This window comes from Zalophus californianus, chromosome 7 (genome assembly GCF_009762305.2).
Source record: "Zalophus californianus isolate mZalCal1 chromosome 7, mZalCal1.pri.v2, whole genome shotgun sequence".
In the NCBI taxonomy this organism is placed as follows: Eukaryota; Metazoa; Chordata; class Mammalia; order Carnivora; family Otariidae; genus Zalophus; species Zalophus californianus.
In genome coordinates this window covers 7540094-7560840 of record NC_045601.1, presented here as the reverse complement: position 1 = coordinate 7560840, position 20747 = coordinate 7540094, and the positions used below count along the sequence as shown (strand labels likewise).

General features: G+C 46.0%; 1 long non-coding RNA gene across 1 annotated transcript; it reads left to right on the top strand.

Annotated features, from left to right (window-relative positions):
- The first annotated feature begins 13287 nt into the window (after window positions 1-13287).
- Window positions 13288-19409, top strand: LOC113927506. Its single transcript, XR_003521644.1, has 3 exons — window positions 13288-13598; window positions 15634-15740; window positions 19319-19409. It is a non-coding gene; the product is annotated as an uncharacterized LOC113927506 (long non-coding RNA).
- Window positions 19410-20747: the final 1338 nt, after the last annotated feature.

Sequence of the window (20747 nt, the reverse complement as noted above, 5' to 3'; positions counted from 1 at the left end):
TGATTGATTTACTTACTTATGAGAGAGAGTGAGAGAGAGAGAGAGAGCACGAGCCGGGGGAAGGGCAGAGAGAGAGAGAGAGAAGCAGGCTCCTGGCTGAGCAGGGAGCCCGATGTGGGACTGGATCCCAGGACCCTGGGATCATGACCTGAGCTGAAGGAAGATGCTTAACAGACTGAGCCACCCAGGCGCCCTGAGAAGGTGAGATTTCAGCAAAGATTTGGGGAGGCGCAGGACTTCTCCAGGGGTATCTGAGCAAAGGGCATTCCAGGAAGGAGGCAAGGGCACCAGAGCCAAGCGTCTGGAACATGCTGGCTTGTTGGAGGAACCAGGAGGCAGCAGGAGCAGATAACATCTGAGGGGACCCAGGATACTGGGTAATGGGAGTTTTGCAGGATGCTGTAAAGACCTGTGGCTTTTTAGGCTGAGTGGCATGGGGAGCTTGGTGGGGGTATGAGCTGCAAAATGGCATCACATGACTGATGTTTTCAAAGAATCTTGCCAGTGTGTTAAGAAAAAACTGTATGGGATCCAGGATGAAGTAGAGAATGAGTAGGGGGTGTTGCAGGGCTCCAGCAAGAGATGCTGGCAGCAGACCCACTGGGACCAAAGCATGAAAAAAGAGAAGAGTATGAGCTCAGGGATTTGGCTGAGCAGATAAGAACAAAATTACCTGTGACTAGAGCAAGTATTTGAGGTAAAGATGAGCCTTGTTTTGGGTATGTTGAGGTGGAGACATCCATTAATTATCCATGTGGCAATGGGGTGGAGACAGCAGAAATGTTCAGGAGAGGGAGATCCAGGCTGGAGATAAACATTTTAGGAGGAGACAGCATCTAGATGGCATAAAAGCCCCGAAACTGGATGACGTCATTTTAAGGTTGGCAGATAACACCCGGGACGCCTAATTAAATTTGAATTCAGATAAAGAATTTTCACCCTACGTCTGTTTCATGCAATATTTCCTTGTCAACCAAGTAAAGTAAATATTTGGCACCGTGCAATAATGGAGACACGTTTATACAACGAAATTATTAGTTGTTTGTCTGAAATTCTAATGTAACAGGGACTTCTGTATTCCTACTTTGGAAGGGCGGTTAGTGCTACGTTGGGAGTGAGCGCCCTGAAGGGGGAGGGCTGAGGACTCAAGTGTGGGTCTGCAGCAGTGGGGGGCTGGGCAAGAGAGAAGAGGGAGCGTGTGAAGGGGACCGAGAGGTTATGAGGCAGGAGGAAGACAATCCGAGGGTACAGGATCCTGGAGCCCTGAGGGAGAAGGCAATAATGAGGAGGGGGCGAGTCGCTGCTCTCCAGGAACACAGGGCCGGCCGCTGACTCTGGGGTCTGGCCGCCAGTGGCCCAGCTGCGCGAGCGTCCTGCCGGTGCTGAGAGCCCAGCGCCCCTCCTCTTCCTGGGGCCTGACAGGCAGGCGCTGAGCTCACTGGTGCTGGATGGATGAAGGGGGTCAGGATGACTTCCACCTTTGGGCTCAGGGAGATGCTTTCTACCTCGAAGATGCCCTGGAAGGAACACAGTCAGTGGAGTTTTAACCTGACGCCCTGAGCCTCATTTCCCGGAAGCACTGGAAGCAGGAAGTTCCCCCCGCCGGGAAACGTGACTATCCCAGGGCTGGGAGGGCCCACACGCCACAGCATACTTCACCCTTTTCCAATTGCACGTACTTCTCCCCCCCCCCCCCCGGAAAAAGAAACAGCACCGGTGCCATTTGAATCCTTCAATTCTTTTAAAATGTGGTTGTTACCAGTAAGAACCTTAATTCAAGAAAAACACAACCTTCTTTCTTCACTTGGAAAGCAATGAGGTATAAGCCAGCGTGTCAAGTCCCCTGAGCAAGACTTACCTCTTAGAGTTAAAAAGGAAACAAAACTAACAAAAGCAAACACGTAGCTTGGCCTTTGCTACATTGAAATATAAAAACAGCACTGAATGTGGGAGGTGAGGTGATTTTCGCAGGGTGTACTATCACCCCAGACACAGGACATTCTCTTACTTTGACAACAAGCCAAAGCTGCAACTCAAAAGAACATTCTGCCTCACAGTTGATAACACAGAGCTCATCTTTGTCTCCTATCCAAATAATATCATGACTGGAAACCTTAGTCAGCCTTTTTGTATTAGAAAATGAGCTAGAGAACATGACCATACGTAACTGCAAATTGTTAGGGGGATTACATTGTCTTGAAAAAAAAAATTTACTCCCACAACATTATGGCTACATATATAATCTATCTACTTAAATCTAAATACATTTTGTTTTTACAGGTTATCCTCCTAAAAAACTCAGTGACGTGGCCTTTGAAAAATAATTTGTAAAGATCTCTCTGAAACTTAATTATTATATGACTTCATCCATCTGTGAAAGACTTCTGTGTATTGTGCATTTAATCAGATAGAGATGTCTGCTTAGCAACAGCACTGTTCTTTTAAAAAATCAAAATTATTTAATTGCATTAAAATAAATGGAAGGCATTACATATTTGTACATTGTGAAAATTTATTTATTTTGGTGCAGCCTGGTTACCACATCTAATGAGTCTAATCTATTTTTCCTAGCATCTAGTGATTCTTGCATAAGTGCTATTCACCATTTGCCATCTTCCCAAGAGTAAAGTGGTGAGGCCCTACTACACACAGTCCACCAACTCAGTCTTTTGTCTATATCAGAGCAGTGGTTCTCAGACTTAAAGACACTCCCAAATCATCCGTAGGGCTGGTTAAACCACAGAGCTCTGGGCCCCACCCTGGTGCCAGGGTTTCTCATTTAGTAGGTCTGGGTGGGGACTGAGAAGTTGCCTTTCTAAGAAGTTCCCAGGTGAGGAAGATGCTGCTGGTCAGGGAACCACACCCTGCTTGGCGAAGGGCAATCATGGAGCTTATCTACAAAGAAGTTCTCCACACTGAACCATGCAGGGGCGATGAGAAGCATCTGACCCCAGCTCCCCATTTTATAGATGAGACACTGCAATGCAGATGAATAAATGTCAGGGTTCCTCCAGGACCAGAGCCCGGGGTCCACATCCAGGCTCCCAGAATTCCAGAGTGGCGATGGTCATTTCCAACTGCTGACATTTCCCTCCTGGCTTTTCTGGACAGAGAGGGACTAATTCTTCTTTTCCTCTTTAAGTCAAAAGGGAGCTTATTTTTATATTGCTTAAATTATGCACATTCTTTCCTCCTCTTGATGACAGGCAGAAAGGAGCCTGAATTGGAGCTTGAGGGAGGACATAGCCATTGTGAACATCAAGAACTTTCACATTTCTGGATATACTTCTTTGAACTTGAACCTCCGTGATGCTTCTCTGCCTCAATTAGAAAAAGCATGCATTATGATGCCCATAGTGCTTTGGGAAGACCCTTTCCACAGGCCCCTGCAGAACCCTGACAGAATCCTTGATGGTATCACACATGGCTGCTCATATTCTGGCCCATATGACTCTGCCCCACTACAGAGCAAGGGACTCACTCGCAGTCACCGAGGATGGCATTTAGCTGCCCCCCCATACCCTACTGCCTGCCCCCCCCCAGGCATTCCCCACTCTAAGGGCCCATGCTCTTGTAGTTAAGGGAACTCTGGGAGGGCTCCCCGCTCCCGGGAAGTGAGGCTTGCTCTCATTTCCTCCATGCTTGGATATCCACATCTATCCTGGGGGTTCTGCTGTCGCCGGTCAGGGCTTGGCAGGTGGCTGAGGCAACAGGCAGTAAGACCCTTTGCACACTTCCTACCCCAGTCTAGAGAGGGAAACAGCCTTTTACATTATAACGAATTCACTGAAACTCTTGTTCATGGCATAAACTCTGAGCTTTGGAAATTCTAAACTTCATTCTCTTAAACTATTACCTTGGTTTATTCTGAATACCAAAAGCTAAGCCAGAATTACTGACAGCAGCCAAAAGGTGGAAACACCTCAAATATCCGTCAATAGCTGGATAGATAAACAAAATGTGGTACATTCATACAATGAAATATTTTTCAACCTTAACAAGGAATGTTCTGGGGCGCCTGAGTGGCTCAGTTTGTTAAGCGTCTGTTTTCGGCTCAGGTCGTGATCCTGGGGTCCTGGGATCGAGCCCCGCATCAGGCACCCTGCTCCGCGGGGAGCCTGCTTCTCCCTCTCCCGCTCTCCCTGCTTGTGTTCCCTCTCTCGCTGTCTCTCTCTCTCTCTGTCAAATAAATAAATAAAATCTTAAAAAAAAAAAAAAAACAAGGAATGTTCTGACACATGGTACAACATAAATTAACCTTGAAAACATTATGTTAAGTGAAACAGGTCGGACTCAAAAGGACAAAGAATGCATGATTCCACTTACAGGCAGTACCTAGCATCGGCAAATTCAAAGCAATGGAAAGTAGACTGGTGTAGCCAGAGGATGCGGGAACAGGGAAATGAGGAGGAGTTGTTTAATGAGGACAGACTTTCAGTTGTTCAAGAGGAAATGAGTTCTGGAGATTGGTTGCCCACAGTATGAATGTACTTACCACTGCATGAGCAAGATGACAAATCTGATGTTACATGTATTTTATGACAGTTAAACATTTTTAAAAAGCAAAAAAAAAAAAAATTATGGAAAAAGGAATGAAAGCTGACACAAGCTTGAAATCATAATGCTAAGTGAAATAAGTCAGACACGAAAGACAAATATTGTGTGGTCCCACTCACATGGGGCATCCACAACAGACAAGTTCACAGAGACTGTACAGCAGAGGTTGCCAGGGGCTGGGGGGAGGATGGAAGGGGGAGGTCTCGTTTAACGAGGACAGAGTTTCTCTTTGAGATGATGGAAAAGTTCTGGGCATGGAGCGTGGGAGGGTGGTGATGGTTGCGTGTCATGAACGTACTTACGGCCATCAGTTGTCCACTGAAAACTAAGTAAGTGTACAATTTTATGTTGTGTCTTATCACAATAAAAAAAATGAAGAAAGAAAAGTCAAAAGCTAAGCAGTGACTCTTTCGGCCTCCTGTTTTGTGGACCATCCTGGCTCCCTGGGCTGGACGAGAGTCCCAGGCTAAGGGAAGGAGTGTACGGGCCATGCCACAAGAGAGCAAGCTGGGTCCTTGTGCAGAGGCTCTGGGCCTTGGGTGGCAGGGACCACCAGCCCTGCGGGGACACGGTGGTGAGGGGCGGTCATCCTAGTGAGGAGCAACGCTGGGCTCTTTTCCTCCACTCCTGGAGCCAAAGCCGGCAGAGATGGAAGTCAACCCCAGTGTCTCAGGCCTGGACCCAGAAGACTGGATGCCAGTCCCACCTGTCACTCATAATTCCACAGCCTCCACATTGGGCAAGTCACTTGGCTCAGAGCTTTGGTTTTTTGACTGCAAACTGCAGGCCTTGGTCCAGATTCCTTTGAAATGTCCTTGAAACTCCAACAGTCTGTGAGTCAGCCCAGAGTTTTCTAGAGTCCAGAAAAGTCTTGGCGTGGGAAGTGAAGGCAGAGGGCCCCGAGCAGACAGGGGCTTTCCTTGGATGCTTCTCTCCATTCCATAGTCGGCCCCACACTCCGCACTGGACGTCGAGCAGGTGGACACCTGCTGGACCTGCCATGCTGTTCTCATCTAATTCGAGGGGTAAATAAACCAGAAGAAGGGCATGCGTCTTTATCTAAGAGGCAAAGGACAGAGACACAATCTTCATGTCCTTTGGTTTTAATGTTGACATAATTACAATTACGATTTTAAAATAATGTAAAGATGGATAAGAGTATCTACAGATTCTCAATCTTTGGAAACCACCTACTTCTTCGGAAGGAAGATGCTAACCGCATTGTAAATACCCAGATTTTGTTTTCTTGGATAGTCCTGCTTCGGACAGAAAGCCGGGATTGATTAGATATGATATGTCAACTTTCCATGCTGTTACACGCACTGAAATAACATGTGGTTTCAACCCGTAGAACTTCCTGACCTTGAAAATGCATGATACGTAATCTTAATGCTGCAGAGACACGCACAGTTAGTCCCCACTGAGCATCAGAAGGGATGAGAGGCCCCACTAAAGTTCCCAACAGGGATCTGCACCTTACATCTGTAAACAACAAAGTGGTCCTCAAAGTCTCATAACTCGGATGGAAACATTTCTACAATAGAGTACCTACCTGCCTGTTTTCTTAACTAGAATCATCAGAACATAATTTAACCTTTTTCTTGTTGATTCACTATGAATCATCACTATGAATCAAAACCATAGCATTTTCATACAAAAAGGGCCCTCAGAGAGCAGCTAGCCGCATTTCTAGAGGCACAAAGAGGGGCATGATGGCAGGGAAAGCAGGAACGTGCTGCTAGGTTCGAAGGTCCAGAAGCCACAGTTGCAGTTCTTGATCCAGGGTCGGGACCGCCATACCCCACGCCCCCTGCCTTCCCGACTGGTGACTGGGGAGGCTGGACATGCTGCAAAGGCTGGTTTCCCGTTTGCAAAATGGGCTCAGATTCTTCATGCATTTTGCATTTTTGTATTTGCTGTTCTGGTTTTGCTTTCTGTGTTCTCACCTAGTGTTTGCAGCGCTGTGGGTGTGTGGGGATTAAAAGTGTTGTCCGCTTCTAAATGCAACCCTAGTCTCCTCAGTGGGGGCTGCTGCTTTGCTACCAAATGTCAGAGGTGGGGTCACCTTGGGGTCTTTCTGCAGTGAGCCCCGGGGTCACTTTCCTGAGCGTGGGGTCGCTTCCTTTCCTCTTTGCACTGCCTCCTGCACCTCTCCTTCACTTCCTGCTCCAAGGATGAGTAGAAAGTCTGTTTCACCTTTTCTTGTTGTTGTTGCCCCAGCAGTTGGGGGTTTCGACCGTGTATTCATTTGCTGGGGCTGCCATAATAAAGTACCACAGCCTGGGGGGCTTCAAGGAAAGAAAGTCATTTTCTCCCAGTCCTGGAGGCTGCAAGTCTGGGGAGCAAGGTGTCGGCAGGGTCGGCTTCTCCTTGGCTTGTAGCCAGTGGTCCTCTCCCCTGTCCTAATAAAGCCACAGATCAGGGGATTAAGGACCACCCTAGTGACCTCATTTTAACTTCGTCTGTCACCCCTTTAAAGACCTTGTCTCCAAATACAGTCACATCCTGAGGTCCTGGGGCTTAGGACTTCAGCTTATGAATTTGGAGGGCTGACACAATGCCGTCCATAATGGTCTTTTTCACTTTTAAAGTTACCATGAATTACTCTGGGGACGAAGACCATTATAATGGGTCTAGCATTTCATAACATTCTTCTCGTTAAGGTCCTTGAATGAGAGTTGCAGATTTACTCCAATATGATAACTGGAATGAAGAAAAATCCATAGATTCATTCATCCTGAAAGGATTTGTTCCCACATCCTTCCAACAAAGGCAGTGATTGCTACCACAGACTTGGGCCTGGGAGACTGTGTTCCAGGCCCTGCAGGGGAGGGAGGGGCTGGGAAGGCCAGCTGGCTGCCTCTGGGCTGCAGAGCAGGGGGTACCCAGAGAGAGCTGCAGGGCCCGGAGCCCAGGCCATGCTGAAATGGTGGCACTAGGAGCGAGGATGAAGCTTGGGCTTTCTGGGGCTGGCAGTTAGCACCACTGGTTCAATCTGCCCTTAGTCCTGAGACTTTCCCCTTTGCTGACAATGGGTTAAGGAAAGGCACCAGAAAAAGCATCAGTCACCTGAGTGCTGGTAAGCAATTAAAAACAAACTGGACAAGAGATACAGTCTGTCTTCTGAGAACAAAAAGTTCTTTGTAGGTACAGAGGACTCAGAACTTGACATCTGGCCACCAGAAGAGTCTACTAAATGTTCGGTCCCCACAGCTGCTTCTTAAGTCTGGCTCAGAAACCTCAGTGCTGTCTTTCTACTTTCTGCCTTCATACAGACCCTAGAACTCAGTCTACCTGCTTGAGTGTCCTTTTTCGTGCCAGGAGAGTTCTCCATGCCTCAGTGTCTCCCTATCTCCCATCCGTGCCCCACCACAGGGCAGGCTGTGGAAAGAGGGATGCATCCACTCCTCCACCCAACATCCATCCAACATGCATCCACTCCTCCACCCAACATCCATCCAACATGCATCCACTTCTCCACCCAACATCCACCCAACATCCATTCGGTCTTCCAACATCCATTCTTTTAACCCTTAACACGGGCAGGGCACCATGGGTCACTCTTTTTCCTTTTAAATTTTTTTTCCCCTGAAGATGAATACCTGAGAAACCTGACAACAAAGCCTGGCAGAGGAAACTAAGGTCTAAAAGTGCTCCACAAGCTTGGTGTAACTCACCTGCCTGAATGTCAAGAATGGTCTGGGTGACTTCCTTCTCTCCTGGGTCCTGTACAGGTGAAGTGTTTTTGCTTAAGAAAGATGTTACTTAAAAAGATGAAAGCCAGTGGGGAGGGAGAAAATCAACTGATATCTTTTTAGAAATCACTCGAAGGAAGAGATACTGAGGAAAATGAGCGTTAAGAAATTTAAATGACCCCGTAGACAAGGCCCTGGTCACATATGGGTTAGAAGGAAGATTTGCAATGCTAGAAAGATCTTCTAGTCCACATAAAAAGCTGCTTTTACAAGGATCTGTGAATTTGGATTTTCACACCGGCCATTGTCTAGCAAATCGGCTCTTTGTTTCCACACCCGGGAACAAGATTTCAGCTGGGAATCAGCCATTAAATGTTCCCTGGGGAGCAGTGAGGCCTACACCAGTCTTCCTAAATTAATTTGACTCTTATCTTGTAAATTTAATCTACATAAAGGCATCAGCTCTTGTTCATCTTCAGGCCTGTCTCTGGCCAGAATCCCATTCGGAAGAACTAGAGTAATCGAAAGTAACTTGAGCCTTTACTGCCATGTCTCTGGAGTACCTTCCTAACACATTCCAACTTCTCTTAAAATCCTCTTTCCCCATTCCTTCCTCCTCTCAAAATCTCATCCAGCTCATGCAGCGATTGTTTCCAACCCCTTGTCTCTCCCCAGCCCCTCAAAGCCCAAGACTTCAGCTTTATGAGGGCTCAGCCCCCTCTCCGTCTGTCCTCCACTCTCCGCCTTCTAGATCTCTTTTTCTTTTCCCCCGTGAGAAGCTGCTTAGCCCATAAGGGCAGTCCGGTTCAGTTTGCCTTTCCAGCTTTGCCATTTTTTCATCTGTCCTTGACCCTTGGCCCCAAGTGCTTCAGCCCACATCTAAACTCCCCCGTGGTAGCTGCTTAGTCATGGGAGAAGAACACTCGTGGGTTATTCAGTTTGTTCTTCTTATCACTTAATGTTGGTTGTCAACTCATCACCCACAGTCTGGCAGAAGAAGGATAAAAGGAAATAATTTAAAATTGTTTTTGAAATAGTCTAATAGCATTGTGCTTATCATTTTGGGCAAACCATTGTTGCTTCTAAATATTGGAAATGTCTAAATCATAAGAAGGTATTTAATTGCCTTAAGAAAGTTAGCACCCTTCTATAAAAAATAGGGGGAAAAAAAAGAAAAAGCAATTTACTTTATTTTCATCATCTAATATGATTACATATACATTAGAACTCTGTTCTGATCAATCAGACTGTGCTTTTGTATTTGTGTGTGGGGGCATTTGAAAGCATAAATACCAAAGAGATAACCTCCAGTTAAAGGGTGCGGAGGAGGAAAATGTGAAGAGACAGCTCTTACTGAACACAGGTGCTGGCTCTGGTGTGGGCTCTCCAGGTCCCGTTCTCAGAGATATCTCCGACTCTCTTATTCTCTCTGAATCCAAGACCCCCATTCTGACACCAGCGACATTTCCTCCATCTTTCTCATAGGAACACAGGGTTGTGCTTGCCAAGAGCTTTGATTTTCCTGTCTCGCGCCACAGGACAGAGCGGGCAGTTTTCTAGAACAGGGGAGGAGAGACACTCTTATCTGTAGCTCCAACAGAAAGATTTGTCTGTGAAGACAGAAGAGGCATGTGTCCTTGCCTGCTCTGACCCTGAACAAGAACCTCTAGCTTGGATAACCAAACCGAATATCCTCTAAGTGTTTTTAAAGTCACAAAACTGTACTTCCATGAGCTCACAATGATCATTGTGAGAATGCCCAACAGCCACTGCCTGTTAAGAATGTCATAGGATAGGTTGGTGGGGAGGGGCATGAGGTCAGAAAGTCTAGGTAGATGCCTGATGGTAGTGACAGTGAGAACAAGAAGGTGGTGACAAACTCAAGAGGCACCATAGAAGTTGAGCTGGGAGGACCAATAACCCCTTAGAGAGAAAGGAAGTCATCCAAGGCACTGTGGAAATATGAAATGGTGGTGCCATTAAAAGAAACTCAGAAACGAGAGGAGGCGGCTTTGGTCAACTACACGTGCTGAGCCCCCATCATGTGCTGAGGGGTGACAAAACACCATGGCCTGGGTAGAGCCAGGCTCCCGGACTGCACTGCCCATTGCATCCCACAGGAAGGGGTGCAGGAGTGAGGAAAAGGAAACAGTACACCTCGGATGATCTCAAGTGGTGAGGTGAGACCCATGGAAGCCATTTGCCTCGGCACGTTCCACGCTGGGAGGTACAGCATGTCGGCGAAGAACTGGAAAACTGACCCAGCCCAGGTCAGGACTCCACAGGTCAATACCTTCTTCGGGTTGTACTTGGGACAGGATCTGACTGGAGGACTTTTCTTAGTCACAGCTTGGGTCTTAGCCACCTCATACACTGTTGGCTTCTCTGGTGTCCAGCTGGGAGGAACTTGCCTTTGGCTTGAACACCCATCCCTGGTGCAGGCAGTCATATCCAGGGTCCAGGCTGGCTTCCCTGGAAGCAAGTGGTACAAGCCTTGGAGTTTTTATGCCCCCCAAACATTCTATGGCCACTTTTCTTGGTGGTGGGAAGCGCTTTGGGCTTCACAGTCTGTGAGGAGTGTGGGAAAGAGACTGGATATGCTATCTGGAAACAAAGAGCCCCAAAAGACAGTGATCAAAAAAAATCTCAATAAAATGGGGGGAAGTAATTAAAATAAGATCTCAGAGGATGCAGGAAGGAGTCAAAAGCACAGATGGAGGAGGGGTTAGCTTTGTCAGAGCAAAAAAAGTAGTTCTTTTGGAAAAACAGGAGCAAGTGGGATGGACTCAGTTGCCTTAAGGATTAAAGAGTTAATAAAAGGTACAGTCAAGTGATTTTTATAACTAAAAGAGACCCTGCAGGTCATCTGCACAGTAGCTGGGACTCAAAATGCATGAGAAGGTATTTCAAGTCGGAGCGAGGCCCCCATTGGAGTTTTCGAGCTGATGATCTTAAGTGGAACACGTCTAACCGAACAGAGAAATCTGGTCCCTGGAGCCCAGATGGCAAACAGGGCTGGAGGTCGGGGCGGGGACCACACATGGGGCATGGTTCGGATTGCTAGGCGAGGTGACCCCTAGATCAAAAGCATTATAAGGTCAAGAACTATGAAGTTGGGGCATTAGAAATTCCAACCTGGGTGTTGACATCACTGCACAGGACTGGGTGGAGAGAAACCTTCGCTTCCAGGTCTGATGGTGAGGTAGCATCCTGTGGTTCGGGGAATTCATGGCCACACAGCACAGAAAGACTCGGGCTTTGTGGTAGAACACGCGGAGGTCTGAGTCCTGCATCTGTAACTGGCTAACGATGGGGGGAGAACCACAGCTCCTGCCGAGGTGGAGAACATTCTCTCCGGGTCCACTTTGGCTCTTCTCCACTCCTGAGAGTGCCTTCCTGACTTCGGATACTATTATTTACGATGGGGGGTGACTTGCTAGCCACGAACGGTGTCACTTCCTTGCAGCAGTAACATAGTGGGGAACGGAGGGAGGATTATGCCTCCCAGCTTTGCAGGTGGCCCTTTGTCCTTGGAGAGACGGCTTGGCCTTCATCCCATCCTGGGTGACTCAGGGGTTGCAGGACGACCTCAGCTTTCTGGGCCAAGTCAACACCAGCCTGGCCGTGAGGTCGTTAGAGCCTCCCCTGAGCCTTGCTCTCACGTCTGCAGCCCCCTCCCCCCTCCCAACAGGCCCCACTGCTGCTCTTCTCTCTTCTTCCTCTTGTGTTAATGCCCCCAATACAGAGGCTAAGGCTTCTAGTGTCACAGCAGAGCCGAACCTTCCACAGCAGCAAGGAAGAGCCCCTCAGCCCCTGGTCCAGTCACGCCTGGCCGGCCAGCTGCACACCCTCATCTGTTTCCATCACTTTCTGTGAAGTCCTCCTGAACAGAGACAAAGCAGAGGTGCTTGCTCCATCTTCTTTCTTATTTTTTTTAAAGATTTATTTACTTATTTATTTGAGAGAGAGAGAGAGCACGTGCACACAAGCAGGGGGAGGGGCAGAGGGAGAGAATCTCAAGCAAACTCTGACTCCCCGCTGAGCATGGAGACTGATGCGGGGCTCGACCTCACCACCCTGAGATCATGACCTGAGCATAAATCCAGAGTTGGCCACTTAATCGACTGAGCCACCCAGACGCCCTGCTCCATCTTCCTTCTGATTCATGTTCCTAAACATCCTCTCTACTTTCTCCATTACTAAATATCCATTCCAGTGTTATCGGGCCATCACTCAGTGACTGGAGGTGCCCGTAGCATGAAGGTTGAGGCCTGGCCCCAGCCAGTGGGTGGTTATTGTCATCTCTGAGGAACTGAGTCCACAGCAGGCTGCTCTCTCCAGGGGCTGGGAGGGGAGGGAGGGTGCGTCTCCCGGAAACTTGCAGTGTTTGCTTCCTGGGAGCAGCCACTGTGGGCTCCTCTGGACCCAAGTGCATCCACCACGGGCCTTCCTTGTTTATAGTTGAGTTTGTGCGTGTGGCTGACACTGGCCACCAAGACCTCCTCGCCGAAGATTTCCAGCTTGGTTGAATGGCTTCAACATCTTTCCAGGGACTTCTGATCCTACATTTTTAAATTTAGTCTTTCCTTCTCTTCCTTTTTTATTAGAAAAAATTTTGATCTCTAGAGAGTAAGCTCCTTGAAGTCAGAGACGATAAATTTTCCTCCAACTTTGTACTGTGAAAAATTCAAAAACATACAAAAGGTGCAAGAGAAATATAATGAACACCCCTATTCTCTGGCCCTAGATTCACCAATCATTGCTATTTTGTAACATTGGGTCTCTCCATATAGATACATATACACGCATAATATATTTTCTACAGAAAAAAATACGTATAGTATACACACATACATACATACTTCTTACCAAACTTTCTGATAATTGTACACAGCATGACACTTTACCCCTAAATATATATCCCTTAAGAACAATGGCATTTTCCTAAATAATGATATAATTATAATCTTCAGGGATTTAACATCGCTTCAATATTATGATCTAATACAATGTTTCTATAGCTCTTTTTTTGCAGAGGTGATGTAATTGTCAACCTTGAATCCACTCTTTGACCCCTCCCTGCCTAACCAGCCCAACTCAGAGTCTGGCACAAGGGGATGCACACAGAAGTCCTGAAATAAATGTTAGTTGAATGAACGCAGGGATGGATGAGCGAATGAAAAATCCTTTCCGATGTGTCTTCAGATTTGAAAAGCCATGTGACCTCGTGCAGTTCATGAATGCCACGTGGGAATTACACGACCTTCAAGCTCTTCTCATTGATCTTGGCAGAAACCTTACACCTGACAGGATATATATTTTGCAACTGTGGCTTTTTGTCATTAGGTAGGTGATATTTATGTTACAAGCGGTTAGGAGAGCAGTCAAGAAGTTGGCAGACCTGTTCCAAGGGAAGCATGTGGGAGTTACCGTTAATTGTGTCTCCTGTCTTACGGGCTCCCAGGCTACCGCACCACTTTCAACTACTGGGAATGCAAACCAGTATTACAAACAAGAACGGAGGAAGATGGAGCTCTGCATTGTAGGATTTCACACCCATCACCAGAGAAGGGCACAACGACTTCTGCTGTGATGGCATTCATTGTGTCAGACCTGTCACAAAGAGGCTTTTGTGGAAATTGACAGCACATTCATCGCTATTGGGGCACACTGTTCCGTAAGGCAGACTTTCCTCCCTCATATTTGAGAGGAAAATTTTCCTCTCATGTTTAGTACCAAATAGTGCCGGCAGAAAAATCCTACTTAAAGAATTCCCTTTAAAGGCCAGCACGCATGCAAGGTGCGGGGCTGTGCTCACAGCAGGTGCAAAGCTCCGTTGCCCCCTCTCCTGCTAGCGTGTGGAGCGGTGGGATCCTCACTATATGGCAAACATTTAAAAAGTTAGACTACAGAAGAAATATATTTCACGATCATGATGACTTTTTTGAGTTAGAACTTAAGGTAGCCAAAATTCCGTCTTTTCTCCATTCTGACAGTTCGATGATTCTCCTTTCTTTCCTTCAACATTTCCTATGCTTCCTTTCAAGACTTTATGCATCCCAAGTTCTAGCATAAATACATCAGCAGCGAGTTATTGTCAAATAAGTTCTAAGGGCACATCAAACAATGGTCTTAAAGTGTCCCAGGGTAACAAGGTTACTTTTGTTCTAACTGCATGTAGATTTGAAATGAATAGCACTCTATTTTAGGGACACAAAGTTATGGAGAATTTTCTTTCTTTCTTTCTTTCTTTTTTTTTCATTTTGGCCTCCTTCTCTCCTCACCAATTTGTCTGAAAAACTGAAATTTGACTCGAGGTTGGAGGGTGGGTTTTTTAATCCTTCCCCAACTCCCAAGACCCCTTCCACCCTGCACCCGATTTCTCCCTTCTCCGCGTTCTATCTAGCACTGTCTTTGTGACATGTCCACGTCCTAATGAAAGCCTCACTGTTTCACATCTGGATCAGTCTCTTGGTGCACAACCGAGGGACCCGGTTCCCGTGGTCATTCTAGGAACAAGCTGGTCCCTAGCAGCTGGACAATCACCCACTGTGTAGGCAGAGGTTGCTTTCTTTTCCTGAAAAACACATTCCGCAGCACATTTGACGTGAAGTAGTCACTGTTCATTGAATCGGGCAGCTTTGGGCAGGTGCACCAAGTTCTATTGGTTTTGCAAACTATTGATTTTCACTCTGTGAAACACTCTGTGTTTCCTTCATCCCCGTGAATCCATAGTTCCTCTTGCACAGTGGTTCTTCAAATATTACCCAAACGATGAAGGGCAGGGCTTTTAAAAACAAATAGTTCTATCTTATTATACGTGTGACTAGTTTCCTACAAGGATATAAAGCACACTAATAACAAGAATGTCAGTATCTGTTGTTTAGGTAGCTGTATTACCGTTACAATAGTGGAATCAGGGACATGTTTCAGTTATTTTATAAACTGCATTACCTTGTATTTTATCTTTTAAAGCAAATGATTCTTAAGGGACGTGATAAAACATTAGTTAGAACCATCACAATATTGGATAAACAAAATAGCAACCAATAAAATTGCCGACTGCTTGGATAAAAAGAGCACTGTATTTTTCCCACTGTGAAGGGACAATACTGACCTTAGATTAAAAACCAGGGAATTGAAATTGTTCACAAAATCAGCCAGTGTATTTATGACACCGCCTTCAACCACATTTCACTCAGTCACCGATGTTTTCCAATGACACCCCACGTTTGCTTTCGTGCACCCGTGGGGAGTCAGAATGTTTGATTCTGATGTGCTTTCAAAAATCCGAATTAGTCAACTGACTGCGCTTGATAGACTGGGTAAGTAATCCTGCAACATCAACTGTCCTCTACTGATATAGTGCATTCCTTTTGAGGGTAAAGACGCGGGTGGAAGAGTCTCTGCTTTGATGATCCCTGTCCCTGAACGACGTGCTGCACAGCAAGGTGGTTAAGACTCAGAGGTCAGTCTCCAAGGAGGCAGGTGAGGCCACTTCCTACCTGGGTGACCTTGAGCAAGTCAATGTCTTCAAGGGTCTCTCTCTCTTCGTGGGTCAGATGAAGTATACTCTCTCTGAGGGCTCTGAAAGAGAAGGCAAAATGAGATCATTTGTGTGACATTCTTAGCACAGTGCCTGGCACATAAGTACTTGATAAATGATTATAATTAACTCTAGTAAAATTGTGTTCTTTCTTTAAACAAGGGATTCAGGGCACCTGGGTGGCTCAGTTGATTAATTGTCTGCCTTTGGCTCAGGTCACGATCTCAGGGTCCTGGGATCAAGCCCGGCATCGGGCTCCCTGCTCAGCGGGGAGTCTGCTTCTCCCTCTGCCCCTCCCCCATTTGTGCTCTCTCTCTCTCTCTCTCTCTCTCTCTCTCTCTGGGTCTCTCTGTCTCTCTCTCTCTCAAATAAATAAAAAACAATCTTTAAAAAAATTTTAAAAAGTAAACAAGGGGTTCACTCACAAAGGTATGTTTAGATCTTTCCATTAATAGCAACGACCAAAAGAAGTACACAGGTAAAGATCTCAATGCCTCCCTCCTCAGAGTGAAGCTAACACATTTCCTTGTCCTGTTTTGTCTGAGTCCTGCACTTTGAGAGCTGGGCCTTAGAGCCCATGCATTTTATTCTATGTGTAGCCTGCCTAAATTAGAATGAGCCTCAAGGATAGAAGGACAAGACTTAAGATACACAGATATTTATTTTCATATTCAGGGGAAAATGTACTCACTTACCCTTAGTACATTTTTGTAAAGATTTCATTTATTTATTCACTGTGTGTGTATGTGTGAGGAGGGGGAGGGGCAGGGGCAGAGGGAGAAGGAGAGCATCTCAAGCGGACTCCATCCTGAGCATGGAGCCTGACATGGGGCTCGACGTGGGGCTCGATCTCATGACCCCGAGATCACGAGTTGAGCCGAAATCGAGGGTCAGGCGCTCAACCGACTGAGCCACCCAGGTGCCCCTCAAGACACACTTTTTTAAGTGCCTCGTAGGTGACAAGTTTGAACATACTACTGAGATATTTTTCTCTCAGAAAGGATTTCTTGTATTTCTAATTGACAAATTTTCTTTTAACATTTATTTGTGTCTTGCAAATTTCCATGGTACTTTCTGGCTGGAACAATAACGCCTCATATCAGAAAGAAAAGTCTGCTGCACTAGTGTGATGTCAAGTCAAAGTTATGGAATACCCAATATCTGTGAACATCTTTAAAAGGTTTATACAGTGGTGAATTTTATGCCAGCATCCATTCCATTTATTGTCTTTTTTAACATGGAAAGTTCTAGAATGTCTACATTTGACCTTGGATTTTATGGATTTGTGCATCTTATGTACTATCCTTGGGCTTCAGGCTGCAAACAGATCTCCTTTGCATCCTCAGAACTGGCAAAGTACCCAGAGGACAGCAGGTTAAAGTCGAATTAAGGAAACGAAGAAGAAGGAAAAAATAAAAAGCAGACAGGAGATGGTGTAACACAAGGAGGAGAGGAAGAAGGGAGTGGCTGTTAAAATAAGCTGTTAGATTAAAGGAAATACAGAACATGGGCGTGGGGTTGACAGTTCTCCTTTTCATGGATTCCAGAGGGAGAAGAAGTCAAAAGAAATGCTTAGAGTCTCCCGACACAGAAGAGGAATGGGGTGAACGCACATGTAGTCCAGTAAGAAGCCTAATGGCTGTCTTCTAAGGAGGCAGCCAAGGGTGACATCGTCCTCCTGGGAATAGGAAAACAACCGAAGTATCGTCACTTACACCTGCTTAAATTCCCAGTCCAGCAAATGTCGCACAAATCAGTGTATCAATAATGTTACTCCTCAAAATCCCTTAGAAAAGGATGGTCATTTTGAAGACCGATATATTTCTCAATTAATCCAACATAATCAATTTTTCTTCCGGGGCTGAAACAAATGTCTATTTCTTAGGCCGAGGACCAGCTGCAGTAGCTGATTTGTGTTTGTAGGGCTGCACTGTATAAAAATAACACAATGGAATCATACTCATGGAGACCAGAAACAAGAATGACCAAAGGAATGGCAGATTCATGGCTGGTGCCTTAAGCTGCCTCCAGTATGTACATACATCTGAGCGAAGGGGCCGATGAAAGGGCCTGCACTCCTGTGTGTGTGTGTGTGCGTGCGTGTGTGTGTGCACGTGTGTGTGCGCACACGCATGCACATGTCTTTTCCTGTTTCGTAGCCAGGTGGAAATAGCTGATTTTGTCTCAGTTAAAAGTACAAATGGTAAAACTCCACTGTATTAATTATCTTCTGGTTACCCACCAAAAGAATTTTTGGAGAGGAAGCATTGCTTACTCCAGCAAATTGAGGTTTTATTTCAACATTTCAACTGGAGGGAAGACACAGCTCTTTGATTTTATTTTTTCCTTTAAAATTTTTTTTTAATTAACATATAATGTATTATTTGTTTCAGGGGTACAGGTCTGTGATTCATCAGTCTTACATGATTCACAGCGCTCACCATAGCACATACCCTCCCCAATGTCTAGCACCCAGCCACCCCATGCCTCCCACCCCCCACCACTCCAGCAACCCTCAGTCTGTTTCCTGAGATTAAGAGTCTTTCATGGTTTGTCTCCCTCTGGTTTTGTCTTGTTTCTTTTTTCCCTCCCTTCCCCTATGATCCTCTGTCTTGTTTCTCAAATTCCTCGTATCAGTGGGATCATAGGATGCTTCTCTTTCTCTGATTGACTTATTGTGCTTATAATACCCTCTAGTTCCATCCACATCATTGTAAATGGCAAGATTTCATTTTTTTGATGGCTGCATAATATTCCACTGTGTGTGTGTGTGTGTGTGTGTGTGTGTGTATACCCCATCTTCTTTATCCATTCATCTGTTGATGGACATCTTAGGCTCTTTCCATAGTTTGGCTATTGTGGACATTGCTGCTATAAACATTGGGGTGCATGTGCCCCTTCGGATCACTACATTTGTATCTTTGGGGTAAATACCCAGTAGTGCAATTGCTGGGTCATAGGATAGCTCTATTTTCAACTTTCTGAGGAACCTCCATACTGAAGACACAGCTTTTTAAGAAGAGGTAGTGACAAGAGGAAATTAAATTCTGGAGGTATTTGCCAAGTATGTAAAATATGGTATACTTTTCAAAAATAGAAACTGCAATCTAGTTGGTATTGTGAAAAAGTCACACGGATCCCTCTTGCACTCGACACATTATTTTGTACCTGGAAACATGACTTGGTATAGAAATACTAAAGTATCTGACAACGTATTTTTTTAAGTATGCAAGTAATGGACACCATCATTTGCTCCTTGCAGAAAATCTTCATAGCAATTAGAAGCTTCCCAGGGTTGAGACACTGAAAACTTTGGTGGGGAAAGCAGAAACCTAGATTTGGTTATTTTGCTTCTGAGAAACTGGGTTTTCATTTTAAGTGAATTCAAGCATTCTTGACAAGTACTAGAAGGGAATCAGGGCTATTCAAGTGCAGTCCCTATTTAACCACAGGCAAAGTACAGTGTGTGGAGTTCAAGATTGTCCTGAATTGCCTTAATTGTATATTTTACCTCTCTCAGGGGCCGTCTCTCCTGTGGCTCAGAGCCGTTCACAGCTGACTACCAGAATAACCTGGGACTGTCTCCAAAAACGGTCACTCTGGAGCACAGCTTCTCATAGGAATTACACTGCTATTACCAGGTAATTTTAGCCAGACGAGAAAACAGTTTGCAGACACGCACTTAGGTAAAAACTCTCCTGGTGTAGACACACGGGGAATTTGAAAGGCAGATTTTCTAACAAAAGGACATTATCTCAGCATACAAAGAGAAGAAGCATGGTAGGCTAGTGTTTCTCAGTGGGGAGTGACGTTGCTCCCAGAAGACATTGAGCCATGTCTAGAAACATTTTGGATTTGGGGTTGTTACAACTAGGGGTGACAGGGAGGCACTGCTACTGTCATCTGGTGGGTAGAGGCCACGGATGCCACCAAATACTCTGCAATGCACAGGACAGCCCCCACCACAGAGAATTCTCCAGCCCCAAATGTCAACGGTGCTGAGGGGGAGAAATGTTGTTATCAGAGGAAGCAAAGTAAGTTTCAGCTTATGGGTTGGGTGAGCCAACAGGGAGTTTGCACGGACATTTAAACATCATTGATTTGTGAGCTGGCACGTGGGCTTAAAGAGCTCTTCCTGCCTGATCTTTTGGCAGCGAGGTCCTGCCACTTTCTCCTGATTCTGGGGTGCAGGTAGGAAAGGGGCACCAGCTGGGACAGGCACCGAGATTCTTCCAGAAGTCTGCAGCGGTGGTGGGGGCCAGTGGAGCCCTCCTTGCTGCTGGCTCCGACAGGACCACCCTCGTGGCCCCAGTCCCGGGAACAGATCCTTGTGGGAGGTAAGGGAGCAGCACTAAGACCTGAGTTCTTCTCCCTGTAAACATGTGGTTCCAGAATGTTATCAGTCAGGGTGTGCCACGCATTTCGTTTTTTTTCCTGAGACTGTAGAACAGACTTCCTTTCACAACTGTCTTGAATATTTAAGAAATCTTGTTGTATTTTCTTAACATAATGAAGATGTGGCGGTTATCACTGCCCTTATTTTATAGACGAAAAAGCTCAGGCACAGCGGAGTTATGACCTGCTTAAACTAGGACTGGCAAACATCTGTCCTCCCTACGGCTGCCGCTGACTATAAGGATTTGCATATCAGCACTTGTGGGCAGACATGGCGCTAAATTATTTGTATATATGTTCTCCTCTACCCTTCCATCCGCCCCACAGGTTTTTCAGCTGAGGCACCGAAGCCCAGAGATGTTCTGGCCTCACAGCTGGAGAAGGGCAAATCTGGGATAGGAGCCAGGCCGTGACTTTCCAGGGCCTGCCCCTCCCCCCACCCCCACCCCTCCCAAACGCAAATGTAGAGTTCTTACACTGGTAACTAGGAAGGTTCCATACAACATATGGAAGAACTTTTTTATTTGAATAGGATTACACACTTAAATCATGGA